Here is a 22,577-nt window from a genome sequence, read left to right as displayed (position 1 = left end):
TCAGTAAATTTTTTTCTAGTAATTAAAAAAAATCATTTTTTTTTATTAAAATAACCACCAGACGTAACTCATGATTGGTTAACTTGATTCGGTAAAAATTATTTATGCATTCACAAAAAATAAAATCCTCTAGTATACAAATAACTAAACAGAAGCTTACAACAAAAGTCTATTTAACTTACAACGTAATTAATAACCTTAATATCTCAATTTAAATACAGTAATGTTCCAACCGTCGCAAATCGTCAATAGCGTTTCCATTCCCCTTTCCACGGGTATTTTTTGCCGCTCACCCCATCAATCCAAACAACGTCAACCATCGCCGACAAAAAGTAGAAACCGCGCGGCAACAATCGACGTCGTGTAGCATTCTCACAATTTCTATGTAAATCTCGTCGGGTATTTGTGAGTGTGTGCTGATTTTAAATCCTACCTGAGACAAACAAATAAATAAGAAGACACACATTTGTTCGTACAAATTGTGCTAGGTATTCCTATTATACATTGTACATTATTATATACATGGGTAGTGTAAATTAGACTACCGTTGCACTTACACCAGTATAGGGGGCGAGAAACAAACGATTTTCCAGCCACTCCTCACAATACCGTCACAAGCCACAATTTACTCCGATGAATTAAATTAGGGTGACAGCTTTTCAGTCTAATAGCCTCCACTTCATTGTATCGATTATTTATCGCGTAGGGTAGGCACCCGAATTCCGGATCAACAAATGTTTAATGTGAGTAATCACAACTAGTGAGAATAAAAAAAAAAAAATAAACCACTGGAGCTAATACAAGAGTCGAATAAAAGGTATCGACTAATTTACGACTAGTTTAACTCGTCACATCACTTTCTTTCATTCTCTGTTTTCCATTCAGCAAGAGACATTGAGTTGATACTGCTCTCGGCCGTTGTCCAACCCTCCGTTAAAAATATTCCCTTTGCTGTACTGTTACTATTCAGACTCTTTTTTTTTTCCTCTAAGCGAGATACTTTTTTATTTTTTCTTCCTCTACATTGCAAGAGAATGGAAACAGCAAGCTTACCCCATCGTTATATCGACAAATTTATCGTCAGAAATCTACTACAACAGAACTTCCCGTTCTATTTGTCTTTCCAATAGTCACCCTGAAGCTTGGAGATTGTTTACGATATTGACTCTTCCCTTTTATGTTAATTTCGTGTCCGAGTGTAAGAGTATTGTGTCGTGTGACATACGCGAATGTGTGTTTTTGAATTTTGATTTCACGCATTACAATTCCCGGTTGAGAACTACTCCCCTTTACAAACCGATATAGACGTAGCAGAAGAATAAGTAAAGAGATGTTTATTTTTGAAAATTATGTTCAATAATTAATTGTTTATCAAAAAAATAAAAAGGTAGTTTCAATAAATATTTATTCTAACTCAGAAAGTTTTAAAAATTAGTTTTTTATAAATATTGGTTTTGCAAGCTAGATTTCATAAAAATTGGGCTCATAAATTAACTTTGATAAATTATTATGATTATTAATTTTTTTTTGTATTCCCATAGGGTTAGTTTTAGAATTTAAAAGCTCATACACTGAAATATCGACGAATTTATGATAAAACACACTCATTGCTGTGAACTTATGCAACCCCATGACATCTCAGTATGCTAATTGTCCCAATTAGCATAGGAAGTGGGTATCCCGAATGTCGCGAGTATCTAACAGTAATAAACCAGTCCTCGTGGAGCCTCTAGTCTTTTGGAATATATATATGTATACCGAGGGATATGTATAAATCTCATTTCTCTTTCTTGCAACCCTCTTATTCGCGATTCCTCGCTATTATATTCGCGTATATGGCGATGTGCAAAGTGACTATATTTGTCGTACAATCGACCGCAATTACCGCGCGCTACCTGCTGTGAACACATATTTTGAACATACGACGTTCGTATGAATATATATACCTAAATGTAAAGGCTTACAGCCTATTTGCTAATTTATTTTCACGGGATAGGATAACGACGTCAATTTGTCTTGTCGATCCTTTTTCGTTTATTCGCATCAAAGCTCTTTTCAGCTCCTTATTAATGAAATAAGTAATTGCTCAGATCGGCAGTAAGCATTATTATCAGCATTTAAATTGAATTTTAAAGTCTACTTAATTTTATTTCAATTTCATTAAATTTCAGAAAAATTACTGTCAAGTTTTAATAAATTCTGTAAAAATATTTTTAAGCTAAAATTCTTTAGCTCAATAAAAAATATTTAATCTAAAGTAACTTCAAACAACCCGACTTCTATGACCAGATCACCATCCAGCACAAATATTTAAATGTTAATAAGCCAGCCCGGAGTATAATATAATCCAAGTACGCAAATGCCACGTATTAATAATTATAATTCTGCTGATGAAGATAACAAAAACTTTAGCTCAATCTAAAATTAAAATTGAAAAGTATTGCTGATTAAAACAGATTAAGAATATCCTCGGTATAGCAATAATAGCTTGATCAAAACATTGTTGGGCTTTTAAATTTAATCATTATTATTTTATTCGCGAGGGAGGTTAATTATTTTTTTATTATCCACATTCATATATATTACACAGAATATTGTATTTTGTGTATGCAAATATATGTATTTATCTTTTTAGACTCTTTAGTCTCGCTCTCCACCGAATCAAAATTCACGCGAGATAACGGCATTGCCTAGGAATTGCGTACTCGGTGAGGCGATCCCTGGTGAAACTCAACGTCTCTCTCTCTCTTTCTCTTTCTCTCTCTAGGTCTATTTAATTGGCACGGGTAATTAGAGTGCAGCCAAGTAGTACCAACCAACGTAACTTTCTCTCTCGTTCTTTCCCATCACTATTTGTTCGGATATTGCGTACAGTAGTGTGATTAGGACCACATATGTGAGCATGTGTATGTGTGCATATGACGTTACAGTGGTACATACTGCCGAGTAGTATCATTGAAGTCGGTTTAAGTTAGGGCGGTGAGCGTTGACCGTAGGGAGAGATCTCGTGGAAATCGGGACATTCGTATGTAAACTTTGACGTTGGGCGCCAGCCACAGGATACATGCACGCCCGATATACATCCAATGAGTGTGTACTTTCGTGGCTTACCCCCGCACCCCACAATACAGTATTCTCTCTGCTTAGAGGTTATAATATGTGGACAGAAATATATGGGATATGAGCGAGAAGTGCCACGACGTGGTTTCCTGTGATATAATTTATGGATGCACGCGTCTATCTAGTGGGGCATCATCTAACTAACGCAGATTATACCGACCCAACTCGGAGCGGAATAACGATGACGAGTTCGTATCTATATATATTTGATATGTGTATACAAATTACGATATACTGTACTGAGTCCAGCTACTATTCTTCCTTCTATTTAAATGGCTATGGGGACTATTTGACATGGTATATTTTTGGTCCAACTTTGGACGCTACATTTAGTTGGTTGCTCACATGGGTTATAAATCTCAGTGGTTATTTTATATTCGGTAATTTTTGGATTTAAACTTTAAGTAAAAAGAAATTTTTGTGTAGAATTAGACTTTGGAAAGTTTGACGGGGATTTTTTAAAGGGCATTTAATTTTCTACAATAACATGTATTGCTATCTAAATATAAATGTTAAGACTATTTAAAAAAAGAATATTTATAACTATTTTTGAAATAGCCTGTAGTACATGTAAAATCATAAACTTTATCATTAGCTAGGTTGTATATCGACGGACACCCGCTGATTTTTCATCTCTTCTTCCATGTAATAGGTATACATTGATGTGTGTCCACGTTCTACGTTCTGGGTGTTTATATATTGGTTTGGCCGCGAGTGGGCAGTGGTGTGTACGTTGGGCTCAACGTTAAAATGTAACAACTTTCTCTCTTTCTCATTCTTCTGGTTGACACGAACTGCAATAGTGTAACCGGCGGGCATTTGCCAGTTTCCATCACCGAGCATAGCCCACCCTCGATTCAATTCAATGCCACTCAATCAGTCAATGTAACGCCCTGGACAACATGTATGTTGTGTGTGTACATACCAGAGAGTAGAATACTCTGTACACTCAATACATCTACTCGCATTGCACCGCAATGAAAACCCGGGCACGACCTCTCGCACTTATCCATCCATCTGTCCATTCATCCATTCAATCTCTCGCTCCCTCGCTCTGTACACATGCCCATGGTTCATCTGACGCAATATACGCGAACAGGTATTTTTTCACCGGAATAACCGAATCCAGATGGATTCAAATGGTTCAAACTTTAATGAATGTCCAATCGTTTCCAGATTATTTTGTTTTTCCAATTTCGACACTTACATTCATATGGATTTATGTCTTTTTTACTTTTTACCTTTAATATTTTAGATTTTAATTTCAGTTTTACGAAGTTTTTTTTCAACTTCGTCAAATGGAAATTTATCGTAACATTTCTGGTCTCTGTTACAATTTTTAATCCTGTATTCAACATAAAAAATTGCCAATTTTTACTGACTTCAGTTTTTTTTTTTTTTATTTACAGTAATTTATATTTTTTACACGATTTATAATTTAAAAGTATTAGAGAGTGCTCCGGGATTGAAAAATTTTTTCGCCTCTTTTTTGCAACTATTTTTAATGTTTTACAATAGTTAGTTCACTTAATTAACATAACTTTTTTTATCATCAAATAGATCATTCAATTAAGATTAAATTTGCAATTTTGTTAAATTTATTTAGCGTAGTAGAAATAAGAAAATTATTGAAATAATTTTAATGAAAAATTCCAGTTGTAATAAATATTTTAGTAACTTAACTCACTTCTTTAATCACAAAACTTTTTCCATACTATTGGACTTGAATACGCCTCTGAACGCAATTACACCTGAGTAATAGCAGCAGGATGAGCGAATGTGTCCTGGAACAGCGTTACAGTAGATTGCTTGAGGGTGAGGGTGAGGAAGAGAAAGAGGAAGAGGGAACTAGCAGCAGTAGATGAAAAGGGTCAGTATCTGGCTGTGGCGTACTGAGTTTTGGATGTGTGCTGGTGGTAGGACGACGACACTCTGGCATTCAATCCATCTGTAAACTGTCCACTTTGATGGGGCGACAATCACACCCGCTGTAACGAAACCCTTCCACAGTAACTCTGTACCCTGGATTCTATCTACCACCCATTTCCATTTTCATTACTGTATCCCTATCTCGCTTGATCTAACTCATTTTGCAGATCGACGAGCAGATATAAAATCCAACTCAACTCTGTTTCGATCCGATCCATTGTCTCTTTTGCGTCCGGCGAAATTGTATGCGCTTGAATTTATATCGTACGTTTGACGCCCTCCAAATGAAGATCACTCGACGTTGATTGCGCTGTTTTCGACTGTGATCGATGGGCTTTTTGACTATCAATACACATTTTATCGCCACGTTATTAACAATTACATACCATAACCCCACTGTTTCATATCGTTTAATTGTTTTTAAGATAAAATGAAAATATATTTTATTGCAATTGACATATGAGCTTTCTGTGAATTTTCAAAAGTTTTAAACTTTTTTCAAAATATAAGAAAATAAAAAATTTTCGACAGTTGGGGAGTTATTAATTTCAGTTCACTTTTTGAAAATTCAAGTTTTATAACATCTTGACATATAACCCCTTTTAAACTTTCCAAGCAACAAGTATCGTAATTCTCTTATTTTTTTCACACCCTAAGCTCGCACCGACCAGTTCAAATTTACTGGGCACTAAAACTTTCAAAGTGGCGGCATCCATCTTGGAAAATGGTCTTTTGGAATATATTGATATGTTACACAGCGAAGGGACGAATAAACTCAGAGAAATGCAAATATAAAATATTTATTCTCAGCGTACATAATTCGGCCGAATGATTTGAAGCTTAGGGCACTTTCTTTAGACTTTTCAGAATCTGATATCCACCAATCAAATAATAATGTCCTTGCATTGATTTTATTTACTCTCATATTTCCATAAAACTCGGCATTGCCTTAATGTTTACAGATTTATGAAAAAAAATTTTTTCCTCCTTTATATCATATGAATATCTTTAAGAGCGCGTAAAGTCTGACTGCTTTGAGTCGCCCTCTCTCGGCTTTACTACGAACTACTACACTCTGTTCTATAATTAAAAAGTTCTTACCACAAATAAATATCTTCAACACATTTTTGTCAATAAGAAAATCACTATAATTATAATGACAGTAATAATAATAGTTATAATAATGATAATAATAATTATCCTGATCATCATCAAATTAATTAGCAATTCATCAATTTCTCCTTTGTATACATCCCTCTGCAAATTTCCGTTGTAATGACATGACATGTTATGCAAATTATCAAGGCCTCAATATTATATCCTATGTATTCTGATACTCCCAATTAAATCTGCATGCATGTATTATATATTATACATCTATACATACATACAAATATACCCACAGAAATCGGTTAGCAGTAATACAATTCTTATTACGATTTACCTACCATTATCCTCTCGTCTTAATCCCTTCTGAAGAATAAGAAAAATCTTCAAAGAACTTACGCCCATTTAGCGTCTAAAAGTGCAAGTCGGTTCCATAATCCATTACATTGTAATCTTGGCTGATTTTGATCCTTCAATGAGTTCTTCTGTGAGGACTCGAGACAATACAGACTATAAACCAGTCTGTAACCCAGGAAAGGAAATTAAAGAGTTTTCTGTCTTGGAGTTTGAGAAATGGCTCAAGTCTTTTAGTCAGACAAAAAATGAGAGTTTTTAGTTCATTCCTTATTTATACATAGTTCATTCAAAAATTTGCGGAGTTAATGATCATTGATTAATTGATTTAATTTCTCCGGAGTGAAATTCACTCTGAGAAGGGTTTTTTTTTTTTATTGTTTTTCTTTATTTTCTTGAATAAAAATAAAGAAATTATTTTTATTTATCTGAAAATTAAACTCTTTTTTGAATCCCAAAATAATTTACAACCTCGGCATAATGAGGAGTAACGCTTACACTCGGTAATGTGGAACGCTTGAACATAATATCGTATACAGGCTTACATAGGGAGAGGATGAGCGCTGCATATGTAATCGTGTCGCATGTCAAACATAGTATGGACTCGAAGCACAGAAGATAGTATTGTAGGATACGCATGATGGGCATTGAAGATATTGTGTATATACACGCAACAGGAGTCAGTATACGGACTGTGTGCTCAGGTAGTTGTCTATCGGCTGTTGGTGGGTGTACAATATCCATACAGCATACAGCAGTAGTGTACTATAGGCTACTGCTATACAACATACTGGTGGGTTAGGTGTTCGCTATGTGCATAACGATTATATGCCTATTAGAGGAGCACTATTCAATACATATGTATTAGGTACATATATATGTATCCTATATATGTCTATATGTCTTTATGTATATGCATGTAGCCCTAGCCTGAGGAGGACTGGGTGGCTGAGGATGTCCAGTACGTGGTTTCAGGCCGAAAGGTACCATTACGTTATTGATGAGCAGCTGACCAGCGGAATTGGTTCAGCACGTGTGATCGATCCGGCTAATCTCAATTTGCCTCCGTGTCTAGATGTTGATATTGAGTACATAAAATACTTGTATACTAATGTATAAATCTAATCTAAAAAAAAATTCATTCATTCAAGAGAAAAATTCTTGAACCAAAAAATTATTCTGAATGATTTCGTTAAAGTGGCAAAATTCTTGATTGGAAATATTTTTTTTTGGTTTTAAGTAAATTTTACTGGATTAAAGACAATTCAAAATTTTTTATTAATTAGTCACGATAGAATAAAAATTTGAAACATTAATTTGATTCAAGAGTAAAAATCTTTATCTAATAAAATTATTTAAAAAAATTAGATCATTTTGAATTAAGTAGAAAAATTCTTAAAAAAAAATTATTTATTTAATTTTTGGAGAATTCAATAAAGAAAGGGTTAGTTGGAGGGTGAGGTATATTTTTCAAGCACTGTTAAACTAATGCATTGAATCGTGTAATTTAAAAGGGGACTATTGGTTTCGAAAGTACAATTGTGTTATTGTGACTTTTATATTCTTCTTTTTGAATTTTTAGTCAATAGTGATGGATGGTTTTATTGATAGTTGGGGTTTTGTAAAATATTTATTACGTTATTTAATAGAAAAAGTGTGATTGATTGCTGTGATTGATAATTGATGTAAAAAGTACGATTTTAATTGCACTATTAATATATGAGTCGAGTGGAATGATGATTAATGGTATAAATAATCGTTCTCCCTGTTTTTAAAATGAATCTTCATCAAGTGACGCGGTAACACATGTAATAATTTTTTACCCGTTTTCTTGATGAGGATGATCAGTAACATGCGTTTACACACTACACGTGATTGCTCCCTTTTCCATGGATATACTAGAGAAACGAGAATCTAGGCATGAACGAGTCCTCGATTAATAAAATTCTAAAGTCTTGTGAAATTAAAACGACACTCGTTCGTTTTGTGTAATCAAGTGTAAAAACTGGTTTGTGTTGTCACTCTCTGTTTATAAACTGTCATATTAATTTATCGAGTGACATACTTATATTTTATAAAAATTTATACATATACATTATCAATTTAAATAATTATTTTTAGAAGTCGATTTAAAGTGAATTAATTTTATTATTAGCAACCGCAAATTAAATCCGTGAGAAAAATTTAAATAAAAAATGTATTTTTAAAATCCAATTTCTGGACGATGTTTGTAGTTTTATACAAAATAAAAAGTTTATGTTATCTCAAATAAAAAAATAACAAAATATAAAGTTGGAATATTGAAAAAAAATCGATTTATTTCCAAGTGAAGTAGCTGAAAAAATATTTAAACAGCATCTCCAAGCATCGAAACATATGACAATTGAAATTTACAGAGTTAAAACAAGGCATAAAAAAATTAGGATGTGTAACAACGAATCAAAAAGGTTTTATTGGAACGTAAATCACCGGTATATTGGATTTGAGGTTGCCCAGAACCGGGGAAATCCTCACTCGTTTAATTCATTTCAAGGCTTGTGTGTTTAAATTCACAAAACATAAATACGATAGTAGTGTAACCGCGTTCGAACGATATCGCTCGCCATCAGTAACAACTGTATATAACTATTATCAACAACTAAACAACACACAAAACCGGTGTTTTGATGCACAAGCGATATTTATACATACATACATACATATATACAACGATACGAGAAAGATAAAGTAGTAGATAGATATATTAAGAGAAGTGGATAGCAGTAGATGATGCACCCCAAATCCCAATATGCTATGTATGGTACGTCCCGAACGGACTAACGGTGATCTGATTTTAAATCAATCAACAGTGGTTTTGCGCTCAATTTACAGTAAACTCTCAGCCGAGTGCAATATGCACTTATGTGATTGAATGTACGATGAAAAAATAATGGAAAATGTTGCAGAAGATGAAAAAAAAACTTAGTGTTCTAAATGTATCCACATGTGATTTTCTGTTTTCCATGGAAGGCAAGTTACCGATTTACCGACATCAACTCATTGATGAGACTGTTACTTGTAACGAAAGTGGGCCATTGATTTACTCGGTAAATCAATGAGGCGTGGTTCTGATCGTTAAAGGAGCATTGGGGGTGTAGCTCAGTGGTAGAGCGTTCGCTTTGCATGTGAAAGGCCCCGGGTTCGATCCCCGGCATCTCCAAGTTATTTTTTGTAAAATTATCATTGTCATTATTATTATCTAACTATATAATCAATATAAGATGGAAAATTTTGTCTTAGATGTATTTACGTGATAAAATACATTTTTTTTAGTGAAACTTAGTTTTATCAAAAGGGTATTGGCTATAATTTTGTTTTATCATGTTTATCATGTTTATCATGTTTATTACATTATTAGTAATTGATCCTATCACATCGATATTATTTTTTTAATTTACCTAAAAAGTACCCAAATTATCTATAAAAAATTATTAAGCTAAAATTTTTTTATTCACAATTCGGAATTTTCGGTAGTTAAAAACTAACTGCAGATTGTTATTTATCATTATTTTTATTATTATAAGATATTAAAAGCTAAATTTTTGCTCACTTCAGACTGTCACAGTTTACAGTCGACTTGTATAATTTTTCGAATCGTCCTCATTCACGGTTGTAGCAACGATTTAGTCACCGACGACTACTCTTGCTAGACACCCGTTACGTAGGCTTTTAAATTTCAACCCTAAAAGTGTTTTACGGTTGGCGTCACCCATTGATCGAATTTAAAACTTTATGTCGGGACGATCGGGTGACACCACTTTGACACCCGGATGTACTGATTTTACAACCAGCACGCGACGGAAACGGATTTTGCGAATGAAAATTTAAAGGGTACGAGGGATCCATACATATAACATATAACATACAACATATCACATATAACAAATAAATATATAATACATTTATAGCTGTAACATCCATTGGACATCGGACAAATCGGGATTGGTTTTGAGTTCGAGTACAATGGGTTACAAAGTGCAGTAGTACAATTGTATCAATTGTACAATGTACACAAGTTAAATGTTTCAAAAGGGTGAGAAAGATTCCTATCCCGAATGGAGAGGGTCGATATGATTATTCGGATGCGTTTGCTCGGAACCAATCGCCAACTTAATAATACTCGGATTCCCGCAAATTGATACTCGGGATGTAACAGAGCCCGACAAAGGGGTTGCTTTTTTGCACCTTGTTTCTTTATACGATTTGGTGTTTTCAGCAAACACTGGAACTGGGTTTCCAGGTAAAGGCCGTCTGGTGCGACTTATGGCTTTTCAATGAATTACCTTCAAAGGTTTGAATGATACTGGTATGGTTATCAAGTTCCAACATTGTGCAAATTATCAAATTAATCAGAAGTCTTGAAGTCGGGAAAAAAAAGTTAAAGATTCCGTTACATAGATATAGTATAAGCCAATAAAAACGTGTTAAAAAAATTTTTTTCTCAAGCACCCCATTTGGCCGTCACCCTAAATCAACTATACCCCAGGACTTTCTCTCAGCATATCTCCGAAAATAGTCACAACAAGACCCAATAAATCCTATTAGACATGAAATACTAGCATTAGTGCTGTTAGCTTATCGCATATGCATGCTCTTGAGGAGCATAATATTCAAACGATCATATCGTAATCGATTGCGATAAGAATATCGGATAAACGGTTGGCAATTGAGACGATTGAAGTTCAGAGAGTATAAATACTTGTAGAAAAAAGTCTATTCGGTAGCTACGTTCTTCCGACACAACAGGATGTCTTTATCATTATCCACCTTCTTCTCCACATCCGGTTATTGGCTTAGCGGCCATAAATAACTTAAGAACAGTAATTTGCATGGTGCGTGGCTAATCGTTAAATCAAATGTTTTACGTCTTCATTTCATTCGCGTGATACTCATCAAGGCTTATGCTTATCTAAGTGTTTATCCGGTTATGCTTTAACACGTGTGAGAATTTTTTTCGGTGTTTTCCACCACGATCTCCGAGTCATCTAATTAAATATTTACCAAACATTAATGACGAATAAATTCAATTAGCCACGCGACGGATTTTCACCCCTTTGATTATTTATTAGTGTTTTTTATGTCTTTGTTTTTTTTTTTGTTCAACAGCAAAACTTTCCAGCTGCGACTGTGCGTGGATTATTTGTTTGTCTTAGAATGCTTTTTATCTTAGAAGGGTACACAGAATTTTAAGAATGAAATATGCAAGACTGTTTTATATCTGAAAGAGTCAAGACTGTACAGTAAAGAGTGGATGACTCTTTAGAACCGAATAATGTTTTCCCAGTAATTACACTGTTAATTGCGCACCCAAGGAAGAGGCATTTCATCTCCTCGTTCCGTAGTACTAGTAATTTCTCTCTCTTGGACTTACTCCTTGTCATACTTTTCCTCCCGTTCCTTTCACTCTTTATCTCCCGTGTCTACTAAATACACATTCGCTATTACTTTATAGTCATGGTATACTCTTCCTCCTTCGAGTTTACTTGTTTTGTGTTTGTTCCTTTAGCCCCGTTTGCGTGCCGTTATACCCTGATAGCTGAAATGAGTATAAGCTTTGAAAGAATGTTTACGAGAGAAACATTTTCGAGTGCTAAAACATAATAGGATAGGCTTGTAACATTCACCTAAAGCCCCATGGGCATCCACTCACTCATCTTAACTTTAAACTTTTGTAAGGATTAAAACAGCTAATTGTTATTCTCAAAGGATTCGGAAGGATACTACTCGAAGTGGGAGTAAAAGCTCAAATTAAAGAAGGAATGATGGGTAGGTCCAGGTGGTTGTATCAAGATTCACTCAAACGGAAAATTAGGACTCTTCTGGTAGTAATAGCTCTTTATATTTTACTTATAATTGCAAATTTAATTTATTTTTTGTCAGTACTCAAATAGTTTTTTTTTTTTTTTTCAGTCCACTTATAATTATTACAATAAACTCTAGACTCGCAACACTTATTTGTATTAAGTGATATTTATAAAATTTTTTACGGTAATTGTAATTTATATCCTTATTTATGACCCGCAATTATCATTAATGAATTTAATTTGTAAGTAACTAACTGAAATTTGAATTTTTATTAGTGCTTTAACTCGCTTGTGAGTACCAACATCACCAGCGATAAATCTATATTGCACAAACTTTAAATACTGATAAAAAAGATAAATGTAATAAGTAAATAGTACGACGATTTAATTCGCGTTTTCCCGTTCTAATACATGAATCATGTACGAGCTCGTCTCATACTGTGAGTCTTTTTCCCACAGAGAATCGTTGTCGTTGTCGTCATCAATATACGTCAACATACATACTCAATATATATATATAAGTACGTACACAATATATTTACAGATATACACGTACACGGTGCGTGAAATCTAGTCGTTGCATAACCCATAACTCGAACTTCGTTATTGGTTAAATAATGCCCCGGGGCTCACAATGAACTCATAAAAGATTGGTGTGTGCTTGGAAAGTGTGTTTATACGTGCGTATTATTACGTGGGCAAAGATGGAAAAAAGATAAAAACATTGCTGAGATATCACGTTGTTAGTGATATCAACGAGGAAAATATACCATTGAAAGCTCAGCTTCGATTGCAGGGAATTAGTGGCACCACAGAGAGCCATAGATCTTCATTAGAAGGCGGGTGCATAAGTCACACACACTGCAGGGGGCTCCGACTTTAGTCACCCTTTTGTGATACTCGAGCACGTATCAAGAGGACTTGATACAGCTACAATGATATTCCGCTATTTTCTTCCACTATGATTATTAATTTTGATCCACTTTGTTTCAAGGATTCACTTATTTACCCAATTTTCCTCTTCCGGATTTTTATAGTTCGCGTGTTTTTTTTTTTTCAAATCAATTTTTGTAGAAATTTGTCTGTTTTATATTTTACTTATAAGGTAATTTTTTCACATGTGTTTTATTTTACTAAGTTTATTGAAAAGTAGCATTTGATGATTATAGCCGAACACAGTATGTTTTTTTCGTTATTTTTTTGGAAAATAAATTGAAGGAATCCTCAAAGTTTGCGGCTATTGTCTGATCTAAACAATCATAAGAATACGAGTGGGCACGTTTTTTGTGATTATTATTTGGAAGCCAAGTAAAATCCGTCCATTGGCTGGTCACTCTCCGTTCTTCGGCTCCCTCGTTAATGTTTTTTAGCTTTCACGAAGCCGCAGAATTGTCGGGTAAATTCGTCAGGATATATATATTTTATAGAGGTTTCCGAGATTTAATTTTCCTAACTATATGACGAGTAGAGAATGAAAAAGGCAAACCCGCCGTGCAATTGTACTATGCTCGTTCATTCATTTAAAATTTTTTTTTTTTCCTTTTGTACCATTGTTTTTTTGACCAATTCTTTTGTATTAAAGAAACGTCAAACAGAAGATTGCTTTTTCGATGCTTTTTGTTATTAACAAAAACATTTATTTTATTTTTTTGTACACTGTATACTCGCATAAAAATATGTATTAATTTCAGACAGTCCTGCATATAAATTAAAGCAAAAAAAACTTGACATTGTATCAAAAGTGGCACTCGACATATTTTCACTATAATTACTTTTTCTATTCATTCGAATGCAGCTCTTAGCTAAAAAAAAAAAAAAAAAAAAAAACGCATGTATGCAATTTTTTTTTTGCACAGCAACAAAAATGGCATGCACTACTCGAGGGTTAAATTCAATCGAGCATTAGTAAGGCTTTCGAACGATAACGGTTTCAGCTGATATATGACGCATGTACAATAAAAATTTAATAACGAAAAAAATCCGGCAACAAAAAGATCGGATTTAAAAAAAAAAAAGAAAGTGCATAGAGCTGCAGAATATCACGTTGACTCTACTGCAGTGGAATAACAAAATTGTAGGATCGTATCGCGTTTATAATCCACTTAGGTTTAAACTGCATAACTCTCTTTTAACTGATGCATTGAACCTCTTTCTCCATCACATCACGCAGAACTATCGTATCAGCAATCGACCTCCTCGGTATCACGATCACATCACCCATGAGCATACATCTCGGGTGGTATTCACCCTTTTTCGTCACGGGGATCATAAAGCCTCCGATTTAGTTTCTATCGGGGTATTTCTCTGAGGCACAAATGCATTTATCGCTGATGTTGAGTGCAAGCTTGATGAACGAGTCGTACGGCACAGGTTTTTACAAAGTTAGCTACCAGCTACCGTCAAATCATCATCCTAACTATCAACGTCAAGCTGAGAATTATGTAGTGCAACACAGCCAACCTCTTGATACATACACATACATACAATAAAATAACTTTTCTCCCTCGTTTTATTCCTCATTCCTTTAGCATCACGTCATGCTTCCATTCTCCGGGGAATTCCTAGATGTCAACCCTCTCCGAAAGCTTCCAAACGACAGCAGTACAAGTAGTCTGGTTTGTCTTTCGCTCCTCGTTCTATTTCACTTTGCTGCAAGTTATACATACATATCTAGAGTTCAATGAATAATACAGACTGGGGTCATCATAATTATTTTATATGCATTCGTATTTTTGGTTTAACATTCATTTTTGGTTACTCGTCAAAAATAGGAAAGAGGTGAACAATAAAAATGAAAAACACTTTGATGTATTGAACTTTAATGAGATTTTGGTGCAATGACTTTTAGCTTCAAAAGTGAGCACACCCGGTTTGATTTATTGTCCGCAATCGCGGGTCATTAGACAGAACTCGAATGTGTTTTTTATGCGTCGAAAAATAGGCTGATAGCGGGGGCGAGTGGTAGGTGGTAGGTAGATAGAATATTGAGGGAAATAACCGGGACAAGGTAATTTGATGTCGAGTACGTGAACCCTTTCAAATTGTCGAAAAATCGAGTCATACGATCGGCGGGATCTGGGCGAAAATAAAATTATAGGAAAACACGGTTAGCTTGGAGGATGGTATAGATATAAATTAGAGTCGAATATTGAGTGAAAATGTTGATGGCAGTGTTGGTTGCCAGCTATGGTGAGGTTGAAAGTTAATACACACTCGAGGGCAAATTTTTGGTTTTGAATTTCCGTATAAATTGGTATTGCTGAATTACTTCCAATTACTTGGGACTTTCGAAACACGATATATATATATATATATATATATATATATATATATATATATATATATATATATATATATATATATATATATATATATATATATATATATATATATATATATATATATGAATTCTGTCTGTGTCATATGCCGACGCTTATTGGGCTTTTATCGTGTCCAATATTCATATTGCTCTATGTTTCTCCCGATCGGCCGGGATTTGATATTTGTTTTGATGCAGATATATATATACATATGTATTTACTATATTTCGCAGTTCGCATGCATCGATTTCAGGCACTCCATCGACGGGTCTTGTGTATGCAAACGAGAAAGGTGCTACTGGATAACTTGGAGCAATTTTGGCGTATATATTTTATAGCTTTCGCGTACGTCGTTCAATATTTTTTATCGCGGATTCCAAAACCTGCTTTGTCAATACACTCGCGACCAACGAACAGCCAAAGTGCATCCGCCCTGCATTGTTATAACTTTTTTTTTATTTTTCTTGCATAAACATATATATTCCTCTATTCGTAGTACGTATCCTTGGCCATTCATTCTTGTGGGAAATCCGGATTTTCCGGGATTTTTGGCGTTCGCGATCCCCAAATTTTCTGGTTATTCAGAGATATAGTTTAAGCTAGTAGAGAAAGCAATTAGTGAGAATTTAGCAAGTCCATTGTTCGTGTACTTTAAGGGAAAAGTTATTGAGATTATACGATATTTCAGATAGCAATTCATGATTATACAGAGCATCGTTATCTACAAGAGCTTCGAGCACCAGAAAATCGATAATGCCGTTTAATATATTATATATTTGTAAGTGTGCTAAAATATTAATAAATCACGTATGTATAATGGACAGTTGTTATATTCACGCTATGGTTAATACAATAGACAATAGTTGATATGGTATTTTCAACACAGTACGTGGTAAATATCTCTACTAGTTAGTGCTTGCATTCATGTTGCACACAAAATTCTATCGTAGGTGACGCGAAACGTGGGTTTCCATACGGGGAGAGGGGTAGTTGTGATGCTCGCATTTCCGGGGCCACATCAATTGTCATTAAATGTCATGATTATTACGTGCGAGTGGGCTGAGAGACGATTATTGTTGCTGCAGACCATTATGGGCAATGGACCAAAGTCCCTAGGATGATTGATGCCTGATACTTATTGAGATCAGAGGATTTCACTAATGGTTGACGCATTGTATTAGATTTCCGCCTATGCAGATTGTAATTACACCCAATATTTCGTGCATTTTAGTAACTGTCATTTATTAATTGTCTAGCTTAGTTTGGGTTTAGATAGTCTCAGATTCTTGTTCCGTCTCTTTCTTGGCACTTTTTTTTTTTTTTATTTATTCCATAGTGGTGTGAATTCAAGTTAATGTATGAGCACGACTTTCACCATTTTTTATTCATGTATCATCCAATATATTTGGCTTCCATCCACTATGATCCGCAACATGCGGACGTAATTCAGTAGTTGCAAGTCATCAGGATCATCTTCATCGTTAGCCACATTTATCACTCACGATGACAGCCACGCGAATTAAGCCCAAAGTGGTGGCGTGATTCGGCTAAACATTCTTGAATTTTATGTACTTGATAAGATTAAGTCAATTGTAAGCGCACAAGTTATTAAATCCATACATTCGATATTATATATGATGGACCCTTTTTGACTGAAAAACAGATTTAGTAAAAGTATTAACTTTTGAATTTAACCAATTGGTAACTAAAATCTCTGATAAGTAAATTCGAGTCAACCATGGGGTATTTCACGCAAATTTATTGATTGTCGTATACCAGCTGAAAAAGCGTACGTCTACAGCATGAGTTTTTATGTACATTCTCGTGGGACACGATAAGAGAAGACGAAATGCAAGAGAAGTATCTTCATGCTAGTGTACATTCTTCTTTTTCTTCTTTATTTTTTTCCCCTCGCGTTTTGTCTTCTTTCTCGAGTGTATATATTGTACGCTAGTATGAATTTTTATAACGCGATCCTATCGCGCGAGAAAGTAATCGGGAATGTTGAATACAGAAAGGAAAAAAATGTATATGTATATACATAAGTCCCTCGATGTTCTTTTCTTAAAGTTAAGACGAGGTCGTATAGAAAGAAAGCAATTACCTCTGTCGCCGGGCATCGATACCGTACACTCACTTTTATTTTGTACTTTTGTGGAGGGAGAAATAAAAAAGATACTTTAAATTTTATGGGTAACCATATTTTTTAATGAATCGTATACGAGATATGGAAAAAATAATAATTGTATAAGAATAAATTTATCATTATTTTTTATTTCTATTAGATTGTATATACTTTTATATATTTGTATATACTTTACTTATATTGCACATTTTCTTTGTTATCTTTATTATTTCTAGGACAATAAATAATATTTGTAATTGAGAGTTTACTATGATAACTACCATTGCAATAAACGATTAAAGTAAATAAGTAACAGTTGATGTGCAATGTCAAGTCATTGAAATGAACATAATTGTTGCGTCATCGTCACGCTACAAATAAAGAATGTAATAGTAATGCATTTAAAGAAAGGCACGAATAATTGATGTAACCATGAACATTAGTCATACTGATACGTCTAATCTTTCAAATAGACAAGACAATACTGCAGTTCGCGTATCTATTCACAGCCAATAGATACTGTGATGTGTGATTTATTGCGCCATCTCTTGATAGCGTCTTGTACTTCTCTCTGAGAGACAAAAGACTGACAGCAATCATCAGTTCTTTATTTATAGCCATTTCCTGAGGATAATTACAGTCTATGAACTGTATAGAGACTTTTTATTGAAAATAGAGGTCTCTCAAAGCCTCTTGTTTTTCAATGTCTACTTGGACTCTGGTTCTTGGCGGCAGCGTGGCCGAGCGGTCTAAGGCGCTGGTTTTAGGCACCAGTCCGAAAGGGCGTGGGTTCGAATCCCACCGCTGTCATATATTTTTTTGTCTTGGGATCAACATTTAAACAAAATTGATGTTTTGCAACCAAAAAATAAACATCTTGAATTTTAACCGTATTAAAAATAGTTTATATCTTATTTTTTCTCCAAGCAATCGTTTTAAAATGAAAATACAAGTTTTAAACGTTAACATTATGGATTTCCTTTTCATAGTCACTTCTATTTCTTCGTAGATATTTTTGAATTTCATTATCTAGTTTTTTCTTTGGTACATGTTGATAAAACGATCATGATTGACAATGAAGAAGATGATTTTTATCTTAAGCCGTTGGATAAACCTTAATAATATGAAACACTCATGATAGCTAATGTAAAATATGAAAATGGTTGAGCGGTGGATGCAAAAAACCTACCAAAAAAACAATTATAGGTCCCACCGAGATTTGAACTCGGATCGCTGGATTCAGAGTCCAGTGTGCTCCCATTGCACCATAGGACCGTTGATATAAAAAGCTCAGGTTCGATCTACTTTCTGAGAGCTTTATCGTAAAAGCCCATGAAAATTGATTCAGTCACAAATCGAAGTCGAATCTTCTTCCAATCTTTTTCAGGGACGTTTTATACTTTAATGGATATGTGCTTTTGTATCCGTCACAGTCTACAGCTGTTCACAATTTGACTCTCAACATAAAATTTATTTATCAATAAACATCATTTTGCTCGTATCATATGTCGATTTAGTCCCACTACAAACACTAGATTTTCATTTGATTAGATTATCAAGTTTTCTAACACCAGATATCTCGGTTTAGGTAAGCATCCAATGTATGGTGCCTACTGAAAATGAAAAGTTGGATGGTTAGAATCATTAGAAAAATCATTTTGAGATAAATTTAGTGTTGAGTTTTGCACAATTTACTCTTATATTTTAAAAAAAATTTTTATGTTACTGAAAAATCAATAAAAGTTCTTTCACTTAGCTTTTGTACTGTCTTTAAAGTCTCGACAATTCATCAATTGGGGATGTAGCTCAGTGGTAGAGCGTTCGCTTTGCATGTGAAAGGCCCCGGGTTCGATCCCCGGCATCTCCAAATTTTTTTTTTAATTTCATAATTGAATATAATTTCTAACTGAAAGTAGAGTAAAAATTTTTGTTTGTTAAATATTCAAATTTATTTTGAATATGACATTGAATTCTTTGTATTGATAATTCTATCATTCATTGTAAAAACTAACCTATACTTACGGTCCTGTCACTCATTAATACTTAGATTACAAGAACTCATTAGTACTGCTTGGAATAATAACTCTTAAATACACTATACTAACAATATTTAATCTTGTAAAATTTACCACTTCATAAATAATTTTATAATTGTTCGTATCCGAATAGCAACAGGTCTTCACAAATAATAAACACAAAGCACATCGCCTCTTTAGTATGCGTACTTAATTTCGTGTCGTCTTTGTTCCTCCCTTCCCCTCTACACACTCGGCGTGTTGGAATAAACAGACGAATCCGACTCTGAGTGCCGGTCAAGACATGTTTAATCCAGTTCTCTACCTATAGTACTTCTCTTTTCTATTACCTCTCTTATATTGATTTTTTTTTTCTTAGAATACACTTTAAGTAAACACCGGATTCCGTTCTACCGCTTATTTTTATCCCTATTAAAGGTATATTTCAATTTATGCCTGACTTTTCTACGTATTTATTTCATCCTTCTGATCAGTTACCATATTTTATTTCTATTAAAATATTTTTTTCATACACCCACATGAATAAATAAACTAGAGTTATGAAAAAAAAAAAAAAAATACAAAGAGGATGCAAATAACTGCTATCCCGGTCAGAAAGATTGAATGGTATAATATAGGTATCGATTCGTCATATGCAAAAGTACCGTACGAAATTGAAGAAAGACCCTCTCTTGTCATCGCTCAAGAAAGATGGTATCATTTGAATTGCTAGCGTTATGATGTGGTTGGATCTATACCATATATACCATACATACATACGTATATCTCGATCAAATATATGAAGAATAATCGTGCGTGATACGCTATGAAGCCTCCCTTTTGTGTTCACCGTTTCATGTCATTTTGGTAAATTAATCTTTTGAAAATGACGAAAATTTCCATGTATTTATACACATCTCTGATGAAACAATTTCTCACAACAAGACACTAACAAATATTTTTAAAAATATATTAATTTTTTACGGAGATGCACGATGTGAACCTCACAAATTCTTCATGAAGACTGATTAATATTAAGAAAACGTCAGTTATTTTTTCAAAGCTGTTTACTAACTCGTCACAACTTCAAATGTTTACAAACTTAAATTCGAGATATTCTTACACTCTTCGTCAATAAGTGGTTACCAGATGGCGAACAAAGCACTCCTTGTACTGTCTGTGTTAATACCTAAATTTATGGCACTGTTTTATGACCCGGAATTGAACTTTTCTCAACCACTCCACACCCAACGGCTTGAATATTACATTTAAGAGATAACTCTGCTCTGTACAAAACTAGTTTAGAAATTTTTATAAAAATATTTCCCTTTGATATGATATAAGGAGACATAAATATGTGATTTATCAGAGAAAATCACAAATTCGTTTCACACTATAAAATCTAATAGACTGTAGTAGCATGTAAGAAATCTGTGGTATTCGGAAATTCTGGGCAGAAATCCAAAGTAGGAGTGACCTTCCCCTATCAGTCGAGCGTTATAATTTGTTCTGTATCCTTCTATCCACATACATGTATGCATGTATATATATATATTTATTATATATTACTTATACACTCATATTTAAACATGGAGTATATTTATTGATATACACGCATAACGGCGTATTTTATCCACTGAGTGTAAGTTAAGAGAAAAAAAGTTAAGAGTAACTACGTGAAAACAACATAAAGAAATCACAATATAAGTGTATAATATATAATAATAAATATATACATACTATAGGAAGCTCAGATATCGAATTCTGACCCATGGACTTTGGGGTTAGCATTCGAGCGTGTTACCATTTTTGTCGCCCTTATACAAATTTTATTTACGAATTCTTTTTTCTCTCTCGATTCCGATAAATTGAATTACCGTAAAAAAAGCCCTTATCTTTGCAAATTTTTTCTTCGGAATTTAATTTCTAGATGTGAAATATTAATTATCAAAGCGTTTTCATAATTTATTTTCTAAGCTTTTTATGAAAGAAAAAGAAAAAAAAATAAAAGAGAAAGAACGATTGCAAAGTACCAAAGGAAGATATAATAATACCAAGCGTCAACAAGCATTGCTTTCATTTGAAACTTCTTTCATTTTTTGGTACGGACAAGGGCAAGACTTTAAATATTTAGGCGGCTAATTTTCCGGAGGATTTTAAAGTTAAGAAGCACAGAGTACAGTAGTATAAGTAAGAGAATAGAACGCGAATGAAAAAAAAGGGGTTGCCGGTTAGGTGTAGATGGTAAAGGAGCCACCGGAATCTTCAGTAAATATATAGAGTGAGAGTGAGAGGAAGAAAGTGAGAATTGTAAAGGAACTTGGTGGCTCGGGTCCACGAGCGGAATGTCTTCTAGACTGAAATAATAATGAAAGACGCCTGGCGCCTTTAATCACGATATTAAACATTTACGATTGCTACTCCATTTTTTTTTAATTTTTCTCCTCATCTTATTTTTTTTTCTTTTTCTTAAAGCAACTTTCGGAGACTTTCTTCACGCAGCTCTGATCTGATCTAGCTCTTGTTGGGGTTATACATCACTACGTAAAGAATTTACTTTAGCTCCAGCTTTTGTTTATTTTTTATTTTTTTTTTCGCATTTTTCATGCTTCGCGCGTTTATCGTTTGTGCCAAAGCGTCAAGCGAAAATGCCCAGAGGAACGATGTTAAAAGATACAGATATTATAAGCTCTCGGAGATATTGCCATCACTATCCGGTGATTAAAAATCCAACGGGTGTAACTTTTAAATTACAATGAACAAT

The 22,577-nt window shown here is 34.0% G+C and overlaps 2 long non-coding RNA genes and 4 other non-coding genes across 7 annotated transcripts in view; 4 read left to right on the top strand and 2 right to left on the bottom strand.

Moving 5' to 3' along the window:
• LOC141524700 (uncharacterized) overlaps positions 1-22,577 on the top strand; it is a 179,642-nt gene that overhangs the window by 25,949 nt on the left and 131,116 nt on the right. The gene's annotated exons all lie outside the window — the stretch shown is intronic.
• On the top strand, positions 9,638-9,709 carry Trnaa-ugc (transfer RNA alanine (anticodon UGC)). The gene has a single exon. It is a non-coding gene; the product is annotated as a tRNA-Ala (tRNA).
• LOC141524879 (uncharacterized) lies at positions 16,449-22,206 on the bottom strand. Its single transcript, XR_012478766.1, has 2 exons — positions 18,988-22,206; positions 16,449-18,912 (listed from the first exon to the last, which is right to left on the bottom strand). It is a non-coding gene; the product is annotated as an uncharacterized LOC141524879 (long non-coding RNA).
• Positions 18,529-18,608, top strand: Trnal-uag (transfer RNA leucine (anticodon UAG)). The gene has a single exon. It is a non-coding gene; the product is annotated as a tRNA-Leu (tRNA).
• Positions 19,003-19,073, bottom strand: Trnaq-cug (transfer RNA glutamine (anticodon CUG)). The gene has a single exon. It is a non-coding gene; the product is annotated as a tRNA-Gln (tRNA).
• Positions 19,594-19,665, top strand: Trnaa-ugc (transfer RNA alanine (anticodon UGC)). The gene has a single exon. It is a non-coding gene; the product is annotated as a tRNA-Ala (tRNA).

The sequence above is a fragment of the Cotesia typhae genome, unplaced genomic scaffold, assembly GCF_013202065.1.
Source record: "Cotesia typhae breed Kobodo isofemale line unplaced genomic scaffold, CoteBio_Ctyphae contig_23, whole genome shotgun sequence".
NCBI classification, from domain to species: Eukaryota; Metazoa; Arthropoda; class Insecta; order Hymenoptera; family Braconidae; genus Cotesia; species Cotesia typhae.
This window is presented reverse-complemented; position numbering and strand designations above follow the sequence as displayed.